This window comes from Hyaena hyaena, unplaced genomic scaffold (genome assembly GCF_003009895.1).
Source record: "Hyaena hyaena isolate Hyena2069 unplaced genomic scaffold, ASM300989v1 scaffold_884, whole genome shotgun sequence".
Lineage (NCBI taxonomy): Eukaryota > Metazoa > Chordata > Mammalia > Carnivora > Hyaenidae > Hyaena > Hyaena hyaena.
Window position 1 is genome coordinate 379,281 of NW_024081519.1, and position 17,200 is coordinate 396,480.

Consider the following 17,200-nt stretch of genomic DNA (forward strand, 5'->3'; position numbering starts at 1 on the left):
CCATACAATCCCCTGTGGACAGAGCGTTCCAGAGACAGAGATCAACCAGTGCAAAGGCCCTGAGGTGGGAATGATTAAAGAACAGCATGGACACCAGTATGCCAGATGGGAATGAAAGAAAGAAAGGAGAAGGAGAGGAAATCAGATAAATAAAATGGGAGGAAGGGAGCTTTTCCTCTGAGTAAAATGGAAGTCACTGAAGAGTTAAACATAGGAGTAGATGGTGTGACTTACATTTTAAAAGATCTCTAGCTAATGGATCTTAATCATTTTTGCTCCAGGGACCCCTTTGGCAGTCTGGGAGCCTAGGGACTGCTTTTCAGAATAGTGCTTTCAGATACAAAAAATAAGAGGCACAGAATATAAAGGAACCCAATTGTATGGAAATGTGTAGTTACCAAAATAGTTAAACCAACTTATGACTTAGCAATATGTGAGCTTCTTTATCAACTCCTTAAGGGTGATCTATTCACAGTAGTAGAGTAACTACTGTGATTTCAAAGAAACAATGAACTATTTTCTGAGACCTGCAACAATTCTGGTATGATATAATAAACTTATCTGGAATTTCTAATGGAATACAGTCCCTGGTACTGCTCTTATTGCCCTGGGACACTGCCTGCATTTTTAAGGGGGGTGGATTACTAACTTCATTTAGAGATTAGGCCCCTCGCCCCGGTCTAAGTCCAAGGACCTCCCGAATTCTCCCTCCTGACCCCTACTTTCCTGCTCTGTTAGGTGGATGTGCAGAAGAATAGTGGGGTGAATTCATGGGCTATTGCCCACGTTTCTGGCCTTGTCAGTCTGCGCTTCTGTAGACACTACTGGGGTTCACCGTTGGCCACCTTTGATCGCCGCAGTTCCTGGTGGGTTGCTCTACCCAACACTGGCCTCTCATTTGCGAGATGTTCTGGGAACAACGATAACTCCAAGAGGTGTTTTTTTTTTTTTTTTTTTTTTTTTTTTTAATGTCTTTCTGACTGGTTCCTTGTGGCTAAATAGTTCAGGAGACCCGAGTTATGGTCCCTGCTTCAGCAGATTGTTCAAATGGCCACCTGTAATCTGTTCTTTCCTAGGGGATATCACTCACCTCGGTTATTCCTGGCTTACAAAGGTGTGGATAACGCAGGTGGAGTTCTTTATATTCTATATGAATACCTCTAGGTCATAGGGCTCCATCAGCCGGACTCGACTGTTTTCTGCTCTCTGTGCGTAACACAGACTTGCTAGTCCCCACGGCTTTGTGTGTCCCTTCCCCTCCTTGGAGAACGGCCTTCTTACTTACTTCTCTTCTTTACTTGTTTATGTCCGACCCGACCCTCAAGGCTCAACTCACAGGCCTCCTGTTCCCGTCGTCGTCCCTACTTTGGGATCCCTGAGGGACCCATTACCTCCTCCGAATTTCCACGGCACTCTCTCGGCGCCTCTCCTCAGGGTACCTGACACTTCCCGCCTTGTACTACACTTATTTGTTTACCTACATACCTTCCTATAACCCCTTCTCTGCAACTATAAGCCCTGAGGGCAGGACTCATGTTGTCCTTTGATTTCCGCAGTTCTGGGACAGTGCCTGCCACAAAGCAGACGTCGACCAACCGCAGAAGCTTGTGATTCTCCAGATGACAAAGGAGCCGGTCGGGAAAGCATCCCATCTCACGCAAGTCTGTATGTTCGCTTCATGTCCATTCCCCCTCCTTTCCCCAAGCCCTGGCTGAGCCGACTTTTGACTGTTTATTTTTCCAAATAGAAATGATTGTTTACACGAGTGTTTCTTAATGCTTGCAAGGAAAGTAACACAAGGTTGAGAGGTATGGAGTAGAAAGCAAAAATCAACCCGGCTTCTATCATCCAGAGAGAATGCATTTAACATTTCAGTGTATATTCTTATAGATTTTTTTTTCCCACTTTATAAAGTTAGACATATTTTATAAGGATCAGAGCATGCCATATATTGTATTATAATTATTTTCTCATTTTGCTTAGCATATTGGGATGATCTTTTCATGAATCTACAGGTAGTAGAGCATTGTGGTTAAGCAGATGGCTTTAGAGCATTATTGTTCAAATCCAAACCATGAGGCTATCACTTAGCTGTTGACCCTGGAGAGTTAGTTAATTTCTCTATTTACCAGTTTCTCCATCTGTGAAATAAATCCAATAAAAATACCACCTGTTCAAGTGTTGTGAGGACTAAATGGGTTGAGCCGTGCAAACACTCAGAGGTATTGAAACACCTGATTCGGTACATGGGAGCTCTTACTATTATTATTATTTTAGTGTTTTTAATGGCCACACAGTATTCCGTTACATGGCTACCTCCTAATCTGAGTATTTCCCTGTTGATGGACATTTAGCTTGCCTTTGACTTTTTACTCTTTTGAGTAACTGCGGAAGCAGTAAACATCCTTGGATACCCATCCTTGCACACTTGTCTAATCCATTCTCTCAGGATACATTCTCAGAGGTGGAACGACAATTTTGTGATACACATTGCTCCAGTGCCCTCCAGAAGGTTTCCTTTTACTGGTTTCCAGTCACCATTAGCCTGGCATGCTCTGTTCCTCCCCTTCTACTCTACAAAACTGTTTGCTTTCGGTTGCTCTTTTTATCACTGTGTTAGTGCAGACACTTGATACATCAACTGTCGAGAACATGGGGACTGATGAGACAGAGCACAGGGTTCAAAGCCCCTGGGGGGGCTGATTTGCCTGCCTGTTTCCTGAGTCCCAATTTTCAGCCAGTCATGCTTTAGAGGGTTTCTGCAAGTGTGGGGTGCAGGGCAGTTCCTTTCTGGGACTGGTGGAATTGTGGCAGCCTTATGGGCCACTCAGGGTGGTCCCAGAGCCCTGTTAACACACGGGGATGACCCTGCTGGGATCAGTGACCATGAGGTTTCTCTCCCTCTTGTGAGGTGCACACCCTTCCACAGGACTTTTCCTTGCTCTCCTTTCTGCAGATTGCCTTTGGAGGTGACTCGGTGACTCAGCAGCAGCCTGCTGTCTCCCTCTGTCCCCCAGGGAGGGTTGTCTAGGAACAGAGAGCCCAAGAAGAGGAAAGTGGTATTTAGTTACCCGTGCTTCAAGCCTTAGGGATTGCTGGAGATGGTATTGCATTTACTCTTTCTTGATGGCCAAGAAAATATAACTTATATCAACTTTTCAAATATAATTTAGAGTCTTTGCTTTGGAAGGTGCTTACTGGTTTCCTCCCTGAAGACTAGAACGTCAATAAATTTATCTTTATTATTATGTTTCATAAATTTACTTTTAATCCCTGAATGTATTAGATCCTGAGGAGTGTTCATTCTCTTCCTGGGACACAGCGAAATTTTTAAAAAGTGTTTGTTAATTCAAGGATTTCTTATATTAATGTACATTTTAAATTTTGATAATTTGGAAAAACTAAGTAACTCAGGGATATTCTTAGTAATCTCCTGTCTGAATCAACTGGCAAGTATTGTATGATTCTGATTGCTTTGGATTATAGGATTTAAATATAACTACCATTTTTCTGGGACACTAAATCCAATTTTAGACTGATTGTGATGTCTTAATTTTATTTAAGTGAAACCCCATACCACAACTCTCATTAGTAATCAAGATAGAAGTAGGGTCAAATTTCACCTTTTGTTATTATTCCTATTATTTCATCACTTTTAGATTTTATTGAAAAGTAGTCTTTGATTGATAAATAGTGGCAAGACTATAAAACTGGCATATGCTTGCATTTTTCCTGGGACATCAGTGAGTTTCCAAGATTGGAGCTTTGGTCAGGGATGGGTTTGGTCATGGGTGCCTGGGGGAGTCAGTTGGTTCAGCTTCCAGCTTTGGCTCGGTCATGATCTTGCCCTTCATGAGATCTCGCCCTTCCTGTTGTCAGCACAGAGCCTGCTCCGAACCCCTGCCGCCCTCTCTGCCTCTCCTGTGCTTGATCTCTTTCTCTCTCTCTCTCAAAAATAAATAAACATTATAAAAAGAGAAAAGAGTGGGTCTGGTCAGCAGGAGGGCCTGTACCTGTGGAGAGCTGTAGTAAGCCATCTTTCCAGCTGTATTAATGCATTGCGCTGTGTGTCAATTCTGCCATCGAAAATGTGAGCAAATATCAGATAGATTTTCAAGGAAAATCACTTACCCTTACTCTAGACTCAAATTGCTCAAAGCATGCTTCGAGTTTCAACAAAAGGTTAACCTTCCTTTTATCTTTCCTCACTTGCAAAGTTTCGCTTGTCTGACACCAGGAATGCCATGACTGAATTCTAAAATAACAAGTGTCTGGGGGACTCTCCCCAGCCCCTGTCAGCGGATGAAGTATTAGTACCATCTGCCATTCCGAGCTTTCTGAACTCTCAGCTCCCGGACGGGTGCCTGAGGTCTACTTCAGAGCAGTGGTTCACAACTGGCAACGGGTTTGCTTTCTGGGGGACGTTTGACAATTTTGGGTGTCACGACCTTAGGGGGAAGAGAGATGTAGTCCTGGTGTCTAGCGGGTAGAGGCCAGAGATGCTGCAATACATCATACAGTGCATCGCACAGCCCCCCACGAGAGGATCCCCTGGCCTCAAGCTGTCAGTCGTGTGAAAGGTGAAGAAACTCCGTGTAGAAATTTGCAAGGTCAGGGTGTCTCCAAGGAAAGCCGGCTGGCTGTCAGGATGGTGCTTCGTGGTGCCATCTACCTGGTGACCTTATCACAGGTCAAGGTCAAGCTCTCGCTCAGCCCGGCAACTTCAGAAACTCACTTTCAGAGTACCAGACTCTAGCAGATTGACTCTCATAGGAACTCACAGAAGACTGAGTGAATAAACCTCTTCTCATCTTATTATGTTCTACTAATAAATAAAACTAGCAGAGAGGGTGGACATAGCGAGGTGCCTGGGAACTGAACTTGCCAGGAGGTGCCTCAGGGAGCCTAGAATCGGAACAAGGGGAGGTAGGTATCTGATGATACCTGGAACTCTAGGTCTAGACGCTTAAAAATCCACCTGAGATGTGTCCATCAGGGCTGGAACCTGCCACATCTTCAGGATTATACTTCTTTTAGAAAGTGCTGGGATGGGTCTTGGCAACCAACTTTAATCTTTCACACTTTCCTCCTCTGCTTCCTTTGCTGACCAACTGCCTTTCATTATCCGTATTGATTCTTTTAGTTAATTTACTGTTTAGTCTCATTGCCATGCAATGGTTCAATAAAAATGTGTCAAGCACTATTGTATAACAGGGATAATTAATATGAAGATTGATATTTTAACACTGTCCTTAACTGGAGGCTTCTCAGGCTAGTGGGTAGCACGGAGGTGCCAATATTTCAGAAGAATGTGAGCAGGGCAGTGACAGGTACATTCAGGATTCTGTGCAAGTGCATAAGACACAGGCCTATGCAGCAGTGACACCCGGAATGCCTGCTTTATTCTCTCAGGCACTGGTTTTACAGTTTAACTTGAGTCTTAAGAAAAGAGCATAGGGAGTTATTATTACTGCTGTGTATTGTCTGCTTGTCCATGTGGTCTTCCTCATTGTGTTCCAAGAATGGATGTCAGCAATCGGGATGATAGAAGAGTCCAGTCTGCCACCTGATCTTCACCCTTTCCCTCTCAATAATGGAGGAAGTCATTTTGTACATTTTTGAACGCTGTGGTCAACCCACCAGGAAATATAGGTGAGCTGGAGGGTCTATCGCAAGGATGCTGGAGAAGATCTCCCTTTGTACTGTGAAGAGGGTTCTACAGAGGCCAGCAATACCTCAATGAGCTCGATGTGTTTTGCCAGAATCCTGCTGAATCACTCAGCAAAGTCAGAAACCTGCTTCAGTGCTAAATCACAAACGATACTCTCTTCTTTTGAACAGTTACACTCTTACAGAGATGGTAGGAGCGTGGAGAGTAGAACCATTGGGTGGGACTGGTATGCAGGAAGGGGAGAATGTGTTGGGTACACACATTTTTCTTTCCCAAATTCTGGTGGTCTGGGCCATGTTTTGCCCACTTCTCCCACTCCTTGGTTTTCCCTGACCACTGAATGTGGATCTTGATTTTCTGTGCTGATTGACATCAGGCAGACTTAGCTGAAGCTCTGGCATTCACTGGACTTTGGACAAATAGCTTCCCTGAGCCTCGATGACCCACCTATAAAAAGGGAGTAACAATAGTTAACATTTACGGTGGTTGAAGGTAGAAGTGATATGTGTGTGAAACTCCTGGAAAGTTCCTGGCATGTTGTAGGGATTCAGAAAGTGCTGGTTATCATTTTACAAGGGAAAGGTCACCCATAGAATGTGAATGCCCTAGGAGGAGTGTGAATTGGCATAAATTCACACCGAGAGGTATTCTGGTATATCTTTCCCAAAAATTCAGTTTTTTGGGGGTGGGGTACAGGAGTCATAGTGATGGGAAATGAGGCAGGACACTAGAATTCTGAGTTCAGGGAAGGAAAGAGAAAGGCAGCCTGGGATGTTAGTAATTCATCAGACATTGATGGAGGGCCCACTAGGTACCAGTTTCTGTAAGAAAGATACACTTGGCTCACCTCACAGTCTGTCCCTGGGCCAGCCCTTCTGTGATGAGCCAAAGCCCAGCAGTGCTTGGGGTTTTTTAGAAGTGCTGAATAGCTTAAGTACTTTGTTAATTTTTTTCTCTTCAGTAATTAATACAGTCGTGTCAAAGCTGTTTGCAGTTAATTAATTATCTCCCAGCCAGATTAATCTTACCTTCCCTTAAAATGTGCTACATTTGGAAAGGCATCTGGTAGGCAAAGGAAAGACTATATGTGTGTGCTGTACCCTTTAAAAAAGGCAGAGACCCATTTCTGCATTTTAGTGGAACACAAGTATCTAAGGTTGACCCAATGATGTGTTGCTAAGAGGATATGGAGGAGGAGGAGGAGGAGGAGGAGGAGGAGAGATTTTAGCTCCTGAATTGATTTTACTCATCCCAGTTGAGGTTTCTTTCTTTCTTTCTTTTTTTTTTTTTAATGTTTTATTTATTTCTAGGAGAGAGAGAGAGAGAGACAGTGTGAGCAGGGGAGGGTCAGAGAGAGAGGGAGTCAGACTGAAACAGGCTCCAGGCTCTGAGCTGGCAGTCAGCACAGAGCCCGACGTGGGGCTCGAACCCACGAACCGCGAGATCATGACCTAAGCGAAAGTCAGACACTTAACTGACTAAGCCACCCAGGCGCCCCTCCCAGCTGAGATTTCTTGACCTCTTCTGCTAACAGCCCCATCTCAGAGATTCACTGTGGGTAGAGCTGCATTTTTTTTTTCTGGGTCTTTCCTTGTTATCTTTATTAGAGGTAGAAACACACTGAAGAGTTGCTCTGGCCATTGTGGGGACTGGTGTGCTCCTACTTTGCTCCCTCACCATTGCCCTTTTAATGTTGGTAGGACACCATTACTTGTTTATTACATTTGGTTCTGGGCCTGGGAGCTCCTAGGGGCCGGGGAGAAGAGGGCAGGCACTGCATCTTGTTCATAATCCCAATGCCTAGGATAATTCCAGGCAGATCTTAAACTATAATGAATGTTTGCTTAATGACTGACATAGCTGGAGGCACTTCTTTCATTTTCTTTCTGGAGCTTGGACTCCATCTTTTCTTCTTCCTCCCCACCCCACCTCTGGCCCCCTGTAAGAAGTAGCATTGATCTGAAAACATGAAAATCAATGGATGGGTGCTTAGATACTAGTATCAATCTGTGGGAATGCATCAGCATGAGACACAGTTTACCTTGTGGGGAACTGGAAATTTTTGTGGTTTCCTTAATTTATTCAGAGAGAGAAATGTAAATTTGTCCTTTTGTTTTGATACAGAACACCCCTACACACACACATACACACACACACACACACACACACTCACTCACACTCACATTCACATGCACACACACATTTTAACCAGAGGACTCTGATCTAGTTTGTGTAGTCATTTCTGATCTGTGAAATATAACAATGGACGAATAAAGCAAAATTGAATTTGGCCAGCCTTTGAAATTGATTTCAAATTAGAGCAGCACTGTTAATTCTATTAGAGCAGTCACACTCAGAACTTGGTCGCTGAAATATATTCATTTAGAAGCTTATAAGTATATCCTTGATGAATTAGCTAGGAAAATAATGCTCCTAGAAGAAATTATGTGTGGGAGGTGAATGACTGCAGCCCTAACTCTAGTGGCTCATTTTATCCTTGGAGGTTTTACTGGTTTTGAGGTCTGTGAAGAAACCCAAGTGTCCACTAGAGTCAAGACCTGAGATTCTGTGAGCCTGAGAGCAATTGTGAGTCTGGTCCTGGGACTAAGACGCCTCTCTGTCCATGCTTCCAGTGGGAATGATGATGGTCCCATGGCGGGGAGAAGACCGCCCACTTCCTAAGATGAGATGAGCCTCTAAGATATGGGTCTAATCAGTGAAATGCCCAGATTGCTGAGTTTGAGATAGAACATGTTGGTGTGTTTCTTCCTTGGAACTAAAACTTGACCTATGGTTTCTTCGGCAGGTGAGAGTGATTTCCCAGTGATTGCTTTGGCCCATACAACCAGAGAACAGGATTCTTCCTTTCTTTTTGGCCACTAAATGCCTATGTACACCACACATTCCTGCGAGGGAAGAAGGGCGGAGCTTCTTGGATGATGATGGACATTCCACTGGACAGGATGAGGGCAGAGAGTGTGATATCGACACCACAAAGGTAAGAGCTGCCACCGATCTTTTCTCTGGCCCCATTACTTATCAAAGGGAGGGGAGAATGAGCCTTACAGTGTAGTGACAGAAATGAAGGTCAGACACCGGGGAGGCGATTCTGACTCAAATTCACTGGCAGCTGGGGCACATGACTGAAGGAGGAAGGGAGAGAGCCAGCCTGGGAGGACATAGGTTGGATTCTTTTGGGGGATGCATCAAGCCAGCTCTGGAAGAATCTGTAGCCCACATTGCCCACCTCCCCTCTTGTCATTGATAGTTCAGACTTCAGAAAGTAGCACTACTGTTATTATGATAAGATTACATTTGTGTCCATTTAAGTCAGTCTGGTTTAAAATGGGCTGTGGAGCTGGGTTGATACGTCTGGCTCAGGCCACAGATTGGGGGCTTATCGGAAGGAGCTGGCATGGAGGCACATGTTGTTGGAGCCAAGTAACGTTGAGAACATGCTGGATCAACTCTAATTAAACTTGAGCTATCCCACATAAAAATCAGGATTTCCGGGTTCTTCTGGAGCCTGGCCCTCTGTTCCCACAAAGGATTCTGGTGCTCAGTAGTCTCTGTCTCTGGAGAGTTCACCAGAGTCCCAGCCAGCCCACTTGATTTGTTTAACTTACTTGTTTGGCGGCTGGAAGCATTTCATTTCACCTTGTCTGGTCTAGATCATTCTGCTAGCTCTTTGACAAAAACAGTGATAGCCCTTTATTTCTTCCCCATAAAAGAGTATCTTTCACTAGACCATGGGCAGAAATGAGCAGAAACGGCTGAGACTGTAGAGGTGGCGATGCGTGGTTCCTTCCCTGGAAGGGCTTAGGGGCTAGTGACAGCCCTGGTCAGGCCTGTGGCGGTGAGGAGAGCTGGGAAAGCATTATACTGTCTTACGGTGGATGCTAAGATAACAGTGCACCGCGGGCTGTTAGGAGGTGAGGGGGTGAGAAAGTGGGTGGAGGGGACCTATCAAGTTGGCTCAGGTGCGTTCAGATTCTCTAAAACCCCCTCCCCTGGACTCCAGAACCCCCCCCCCCCCAGCGTAACCACTAACGTGTGGGCTTCTCCACATAACGTGCCTTGTGGTAGGCTCTCATCTTGTTGCCGACCCACGTTTTTCCCAGTCCAGGTGGAAAATCTTTCGCCTGTGATTCTTTGCTTTTTACAAACAGGACAGATCTCTGGCCACGTGTCTCACTAAATCACTCAGCCTTCTGAGCGGCCTCTGCTTGGAGATGAGCTGTACGAATTACAGGGTCCCTGGAGAGGAGCAGCCACACTAACTAGAGGTCTGGAGGGAACGAACACAGTTCTGATAGGACTGTTCAGGTGGAGGGAGCCGCCTCTCTTCCAGAAAGCTCTTTGAAATTTCATGTATTCTATACGCTGGCTCTGGGCATGACCTTCTAGGTGTCTCGGAAGTAGCTATTTGTTTCTCAGAAGTGCACTATTTTGCCGGCTCTGACAACGCTGTGTCACGAGGGCCTGAACCAAGGAACGCTGGCGTCTCCATTCCCAGTTCCACACAGGGTGCGCTGTGCGGTGCCCCTGACATTTCCCCCCGCCTTCTTGTCTTCTCTGGCCCATCATCAGTTACCGATTGTCTTTTCCTTACACGTTACCCACACCAGTGCATGGGGAGCTTGCTGTGAGAGAAGGTCAGGGAAGGTGCCTCCATTCATGGGTGTGGATTGACTTTAGATTTCTAATTCTGCTTACATCTGCTTGGTTTTATTTGGAATATTCTCACATGCCATGGGCAGAAATATGAGTTAGCGTGACCTAACCTTTTAAAAAACAGTAGTGATTTTTGGGGCTCCTGGGTGGCTCAGTCATTTAAGTGTCTGCCTGTTGATTTTGGCTCAGGTCATGATCTCACAGTTTGTGAGCTCAAGCCCCACATCCGGCTCTGCGCTGAAAGTTCGGAGCCGGCTCGGGATTCTCCCTTTTCCTCTCTCTCTGCCCCTTCCCTGCTCTCTCTGTCTCTCTCAAAATAAATAAATAAATAAAAACATTTTTAAAAATTAGTGATTTTTCTTTTATATTTAATGGGACAAAATGCAGCTCTTAGAAAAATGTTCCAAAGAGATGGCAGTATTAATTCTGAAAAATGCATTGTTTTAATTTGATAGGAGGATTAAGGTAGATTTTGGGCAAGTAAGAGGGCAGAAGGAATCTAGGTGTTTATTTACATTTGTGGAATTGATTGAAAAAAGTGGTTCTGCCCCATAAAAGTAGCGGCTTGGGTTTGTTCTGCTTTTGTTATTTTTCTGACCCAAGCAAGAGCATTATCAGAGCCACTCATGCTCACTTGTGTGCGTATGTGTTTGTCAGCCTTGAAAAGACACTGCTCTGAGAGTATTTTTTAAGTGAGTTTGAGAGCATAAAGCAAAAAGAGAGGGAAGTGGACTAAGAAGAGGTGAGTAAGAGGTTAATGGCTTTGGAAAGCCTTTTACAGGGTGCCACTTGGAGAGAAGATCAATGCAGTTTCTCTTTTAGGCTGCCGGTGAATATCTTGGATTTTTGACATCTTTTCTTTCTTTTCAATCTTGTAAACACCAAGAGGCACAAGGTAGCCAAATACAGTAGATAGTGTTCTCGCCATGAGTAATTTGGGTTGATAGTAGGCTGGGGGAGCGATTTGGCGAGCCATGCTCTTCTTGAGAAAGAGAACAAAAATAGCAGTTGATTTTTCAACTTTGCAGCCAAATGCCTTTTGTACTCCCAGATGTGCCGGATTGGAGATTGCACGTGTCCTCGGCATGCGTATACCAAATCCCCTGCTACAGACTACAGCATTCTTTAATGAGGATGTTGAAAAACTATGTGAATTTAAAGATCAGCCAGTCCCTCCTGCCTCCCACTTAAATACTCATAGTTTGAGGCATAGTGAAAAGAGTCGGCCACATAAAAGCTGGGTAATGTTGACCAAACTTGCACCTTAGGTGTCCCTCTTTGCAACATGGGGTATAAGATCTACCACTAAGGACTGTTAGAGAATTAAAGGAGTTTCTTCACTGGTGGTTCCTCATTGCCTCCTACTGCATGGGTTGCTGGGAATTCCAGGGTAACCAATGGTGTGTATGAAAGCACTTACTACACAGTACATGGCCCAAAAAGGTGCTTGGTAAATTTTTCTTGAAACACTTTTGATGGAGAATTTTAACATGTACCAAAATAGGGAGAATAGTACATTCAACTCCTGTACCCGCCACACAACTGCAACAATGATCAGTTCATGGCCATCTCTTGTATGAGCAAGATACACCTCCCCCATCCCCATCCCCCACCTCCCAACTCTGTCGCTCCCCATGGATTACTTTGAACTGAATCCCAAATGTATAATTTTATCCATAAAATTTTAGTATATATTCGCAAAAGATAAGGATTCTTTTAAAAAGCATACTTACAATACCATCAGCACATTGAAAACGTAACAGTCATTCTTTTATATTGTCACGTATCAGGTTGGTACTCAGATGTTACTGTTTTTCATATGTTTTTAAGCATTTGGCCTGTTAAAATCAGGAGTCATACAAAGCCCACACATTGGATCTATTTGATATGTCACTTATCTGGTCTGTGCCGTTTGTCCCGCACAGTTTCCCACAGTCTGGATTTTGCTGTGTCACTCACTGCACATGTTCCTCTGAAATCTCCATTTGATTCAAGTGGCAGATCTAGACTCTCAGTAAAACTCAGGCCTGATTTGTTGTTGTTGCTGTTGTCGAAATACTGCGGAGTTGTGTATTTACTTCCACCAAGAGGCATATTATGTCTTGTTTCTCTCTGTTACTGCAGGCTTGTTCCGTGAGCTCAGGTATTGCTATTCTGATGTAGCTGTTGTGAAGTTTCCCATCAGCTTTTTACCTGGGTTGTTAGCACCCTAGATCTGTCATTTCATGATGACTTGCAAAATAGGGACATTTTAATTCTATCATTCCTTCTCTATTAGCTGGAATCCTATTTTTAAGAACAGTTTTATTGAGATATACTTCGTTTATGATACAATTTACCTTTTTAAAAATGTGCGATTGGGGTCTTCTTAGTATTTTCTTAAGGTTGTACAGTCCTCTAATTCTAGAACATTGTTATTATCCCCAAAAGAAACACATACCTGTTAGCAGTCACATCCTACCAGTCTTCTCCCCGTCCCTGGAAACCACGAATCTACTTTCTGTCTCTACGGGTTCGCCTCCTCTGGGTATTTCATATAAATGGAATCATACAATGTGTGGCCTGTGTTGGTTTGGCTTCTTCATTAGAATAATCTTTTCAAAACATTGTTATCTACAATGAAAAATGTTGTCCTATCAATAATTCGTTCCTTTTTATGGCCAAATAATATTCCATTGAATGGATAGACCATTTTGTTTATCCATTCATCAATTAACGGACCTGGACATTTGGGTAGTTTTCCCTCTTTGGCTTTTATCCATAAAGGCTGCTATGGGCATTAGTGTGTATCCTTTGTACATATGTTTTCAGTTCTCTTGGAAATATACTTAGGAGTGGAATTGTTGAATCATATGGTAATTCTGTGTTTAACTTTTTCAGAAATGTGCTAAACTCTTTTCCAAAATGGCTGCACCATTTTACATTACCGGTTCCATTTCTCCACATCTCACTAACACTTGCATTATGCTAAAATGCTTATGTTATTATTACTTTTTGATTTTGGCCATCCTTGTAGTGTAAAGTGTTATTTTTTGGTTTTGATTGGCATTTCGCTAATGCCGAACAATGTTCCATCTTTTCATGGATGTTTTGGCCATTTGTATATCTTCAGAGAAATGTTGTATATCTTCAGAGAAATGTCTGTTGAAGAAACCCTTTGCCTGTTTGGAAGTGGGTTATTTGACTTTTTATTATCAAGTTGTAAGAGTTCTTTATTCTGGATACTAGACCATTATTGATAATTTATTTGTGAATGTATTTTCACATCATGTAGGTTGTCTTTTCATTTTCTTGATTCTTGTCCTTTGACTTGATAGTGCCCTTTGAGGCACACAATTGTTACTTTTGAAGTCAGTTTATCTATTTTTCCTCTTATTTTATTATGATTTTGGTGTCGTAGCTAAGAAGTCACTTTAATCCAAGCTCACAAAGATTTATATCTGCATTTTCTTATGAGTGTTTTATAGTTTTGGCACCTATATTTAGGTCTCTGATCCACTGATAAATTAACTTTTGTATATAGTGTGAGGTAGGCATCCCAATTGTATTCTTTTGCACGTGGCTATACAATTGTCCCAATAACACTTATTGAAAAGAGTGTTTTTTCCCCCATTGAATTCTTTTGACATCCTTGTTGAAAATCAGTTGACAGTAGTGTATCTGGATTCTTAATTCTGTTCCCTTGATCTCCCTCTCTATCCTATGCCAATTTTACCCTGTCTCGATTACTGTAGCTTTGTCACAACTTTTGAAATCATGAAGTATGAGTTTCTTGACTTTGTTCTTCTTTTTCAAGATTGTTTGTCTATTCTGGGTCTCTTGCACTTCCATATGAATTTTAGAATCCGCTTGTCAATTTCTGAAAAGAAACGGCTGCTAATATTTTGAGAGGAATTGTGTTGAATCTATAGATTAATTTGGGGAGTACTGCTATCTGGGGGTGTCTATACATTTATTTATGTTTCCTTTAATTTCTTTCAACAATATTTTGTAGTTTTGGCACAAATTTGTACCACTTTTGTTAAAGTTATTCCTAAATAATAACTTTTTGGTGCAATTATAAATGGAATTATTCTTTAAATTTCATATTTCTGTTTACTCATTGCCAGTGTACAGAAATACAATGGATTTTTGTATATTGATTTCATATTCTGCAATATTGCTGAATTTATTAGTTCTAATAACATTTTTTGTGTATATTCCATAAGATTTTCTAAATACATGATCATGTCATCTACAAGTAGAAATAATATTCTTGCACTCTATTGCTGGGTACATCTATATTTATCATTTTTATGTTTTCTTGATCAATTGACTTTTATTTTTATAAAATGCTCCTTTGGTAACAATTTTTGTCTTAAAATTTTTATTTTGTGTGGTTATCAGGATAGCCATTCCTGCTTTCTTTGGGTGACTATTTTCATGCTTTTACTTTCAAACTGTGTTTTTCAATCTAAATAAATATTTTTTAGTGTCCTATTTTAATTGTTTCTGTTACAATTGTTTTTGAATTATTGGAATATTTTTATAAAGAAAAATATCTGTCTTTAATTACTATCTGGTTCTCCTAAGGTATAATTCATGCAGAAAAACAAGATAAATGTTTGATTTTCTTTTTTTTCTCACATTCCAGAGTAATGAGTTGGTACTTTAGTACCCTTCAATGGTGAGCAATGTATTCTTTCTTTCTTTCTTAAAAAATAGTATTATGAACTCAAGGATTTTAATACTTGATGTGATCCAGTTCATTGGAGATTTTTTCTTTCTGATGTACAGATCTTTGGCCAGAATCTTCCCTTGTCCTTCCCTTCCTTGCTTTCTAATGTAACAAGATAGTCCAGGCTTATTTTGTGTATTTCTTACCCCAGACCTGGGATTGGCTACTTCTCTAAGGAGCCCTTGTTCTTTTAGTGAGAAGGTGTATTTTGATGCCTCAATCTGCACAAACTCAAGATGTGCTTTGCTCTTGATTTGGTGTCTTCAGTTGGGTTCCAGGAAAATAGACTGAGACAGAGATTTATGTGCAGGAAGTTTGTTGGGAGGCTCCCTTGGGACCAGTACCAGTAGGGATAGAAGGAAGTAGGATTGGGCAAGGAGGGAGTTGAACTGTGATAGAGTTGTGGCGGAAATCTTAGCTGATCCTATGGGAACTCAGGAACTGGGATCCTCACCTTGAGAAAAAGATGTTGGATTTTTGTAGCTCCCCCATACACATGCCACTGGATGTGAACTTGCCTGGGGAAAGAGTGTGACCTTGGGCAAGGAAGCTTTCTTTGGCTGAGGGTGATTCCCAAAAAGGGACTTAACTGAGAGCCCTTAGCTATTAATGCTTCCAGCAGGTGTGAGAATGAGTGTTTCAATTCTAAAGGGGAAATATAAGTGATGCTTCACAGCATCCACTAGAGTTAGTCATTCTGTTCTAGGTTTTTTCAGTAGAAATAAGATTGTCTTTTAAGAAAAATTAAATTATCAGTCCATAATGATATTTCCAGTTCAGATTTAGGATCATTGGGTTTTTATTAGATTTCTTTGATTTTATATTTGTATTTCTTTTATTTTGCCCTCAAAATCTTGGGGGTTCTTGATGACATTGATGTAATCATTTATTTGCTTTAACCCATGTATGTGTGCATAAAAGTTTCAGAATAATTATTTCTTTTCTTTTTTTTTTTAACTTTTTTTTTTTTTTTTTTTTATTTCTTTGAGAGAGAGAGAGACAGTGTGAGCTGGGGAGGGTCAGAGACTGAGACAGGCTCCAGGCTCTGAGCTAGCTGTCAGCACAGAGCCCTATGTGGGGCTCGAACCCACGAACCGTAAGATCATNGCTTAACCGACTAAGCCACCCAGGCGCCCCTCAGAATAATTATTTCAATATGAACACTAAAAATATTTAAAGATTCCTGTACTTTGTCCTATGGTATATACCCCTACGGATGTACAGTCAGATTTTTGAAATTAAATTAAATTTAAAAAACCTTCAGGGGCATGTGGATGGCTCAGTTGGTTGAACATCTGACTTTGGCTCAGGTTGTGATCTTGCAGTTGATGATTTCAAGCCCCACATTAGGCTCTCTGCTGTCATCCTCTCAGCACAGAGCCCGCCTCGGATCCTCTGTCCCCCCTCTCTGTCCCTCCCTTGCTTTCATCCTGTCAAAAGTAAATAAATAAATAAATAAATAAATAAAACCCTTGGAACAATATATCTCTGAGGTGTAAATAAATAAATAAATAAATAAAACCCTTGGAATAATATATCTCTGAGGTTAATGACCAATTTGACATAGAGTAAGTTTAAATTTTTAAGGATGGTCTTTTTTTTAAATTTACTTTTGTTTCATAATTATGTGTAACATTTACATAGTTCCCAAGTCCAGCTTCCAACACTGTCCCCTATCTCCTGTTCCCTCTCTCCTCATCTAGGGAGGCACTTTGTTCATTCTTGGTTTATCCTTCTGCTGTTTCTTTTGCTTTACATAAGCATGTATGCATGCGTGTGTGTTCACATGTATATGCATGTATATGTATGAACACACACATATTTTCCCTTTACTTAAGTAATATATCCTAGAAATCACTCCATTGCATATATATATATATATATATATATATATATATATATGCAAATATCTGTATATATATTTGGCCAATCTTCTATTCGTGGCTGTTTGGATTGTTTCAAGTTATGCAAGTGTTTTTAATTTTTGTCTGTCTCTCTTTGGGAGAGATTTCTGGAAGAGAGATTGCTGGGGCAAAGGGTAAATGTCTATGAAGTTTTGCTACATCTTGTCAAATTCTCCTCCAAAAGGGTTCTCCTTCATTCTGCTTTGCCCCCCAAACTGCTTTCCCACAGACTCA

The 17,200-nt window shown here is 41.8% G+C and overlaps 1 protein-coding gene across 1 annotated transcript in view; it reads left to right on the forward strand.

Annotated features, from left to right (window-relative positions):
• KCNS3 (potassium voltage-gated channel modifier subfamily S member 3) overlaps positions 1 to 17,200 on the forward strand; it is a 38,299-nt gene that overhangs the window by 15,132 nt on the left and 5,967 nt on the right. The window contains exons 2-3 of the mRNA XM_039220340.1: positions 1,557 to 1,665; positions 8,478 to 8,669. The gene's annotated coding sequence lies outside the window, so the exon portion shown is untranslated. The remainder of the gene's footprint in view (positions 1 to 1,556; positions 1,666 to 8,477; positions 8,670 to 17,200) is intronic.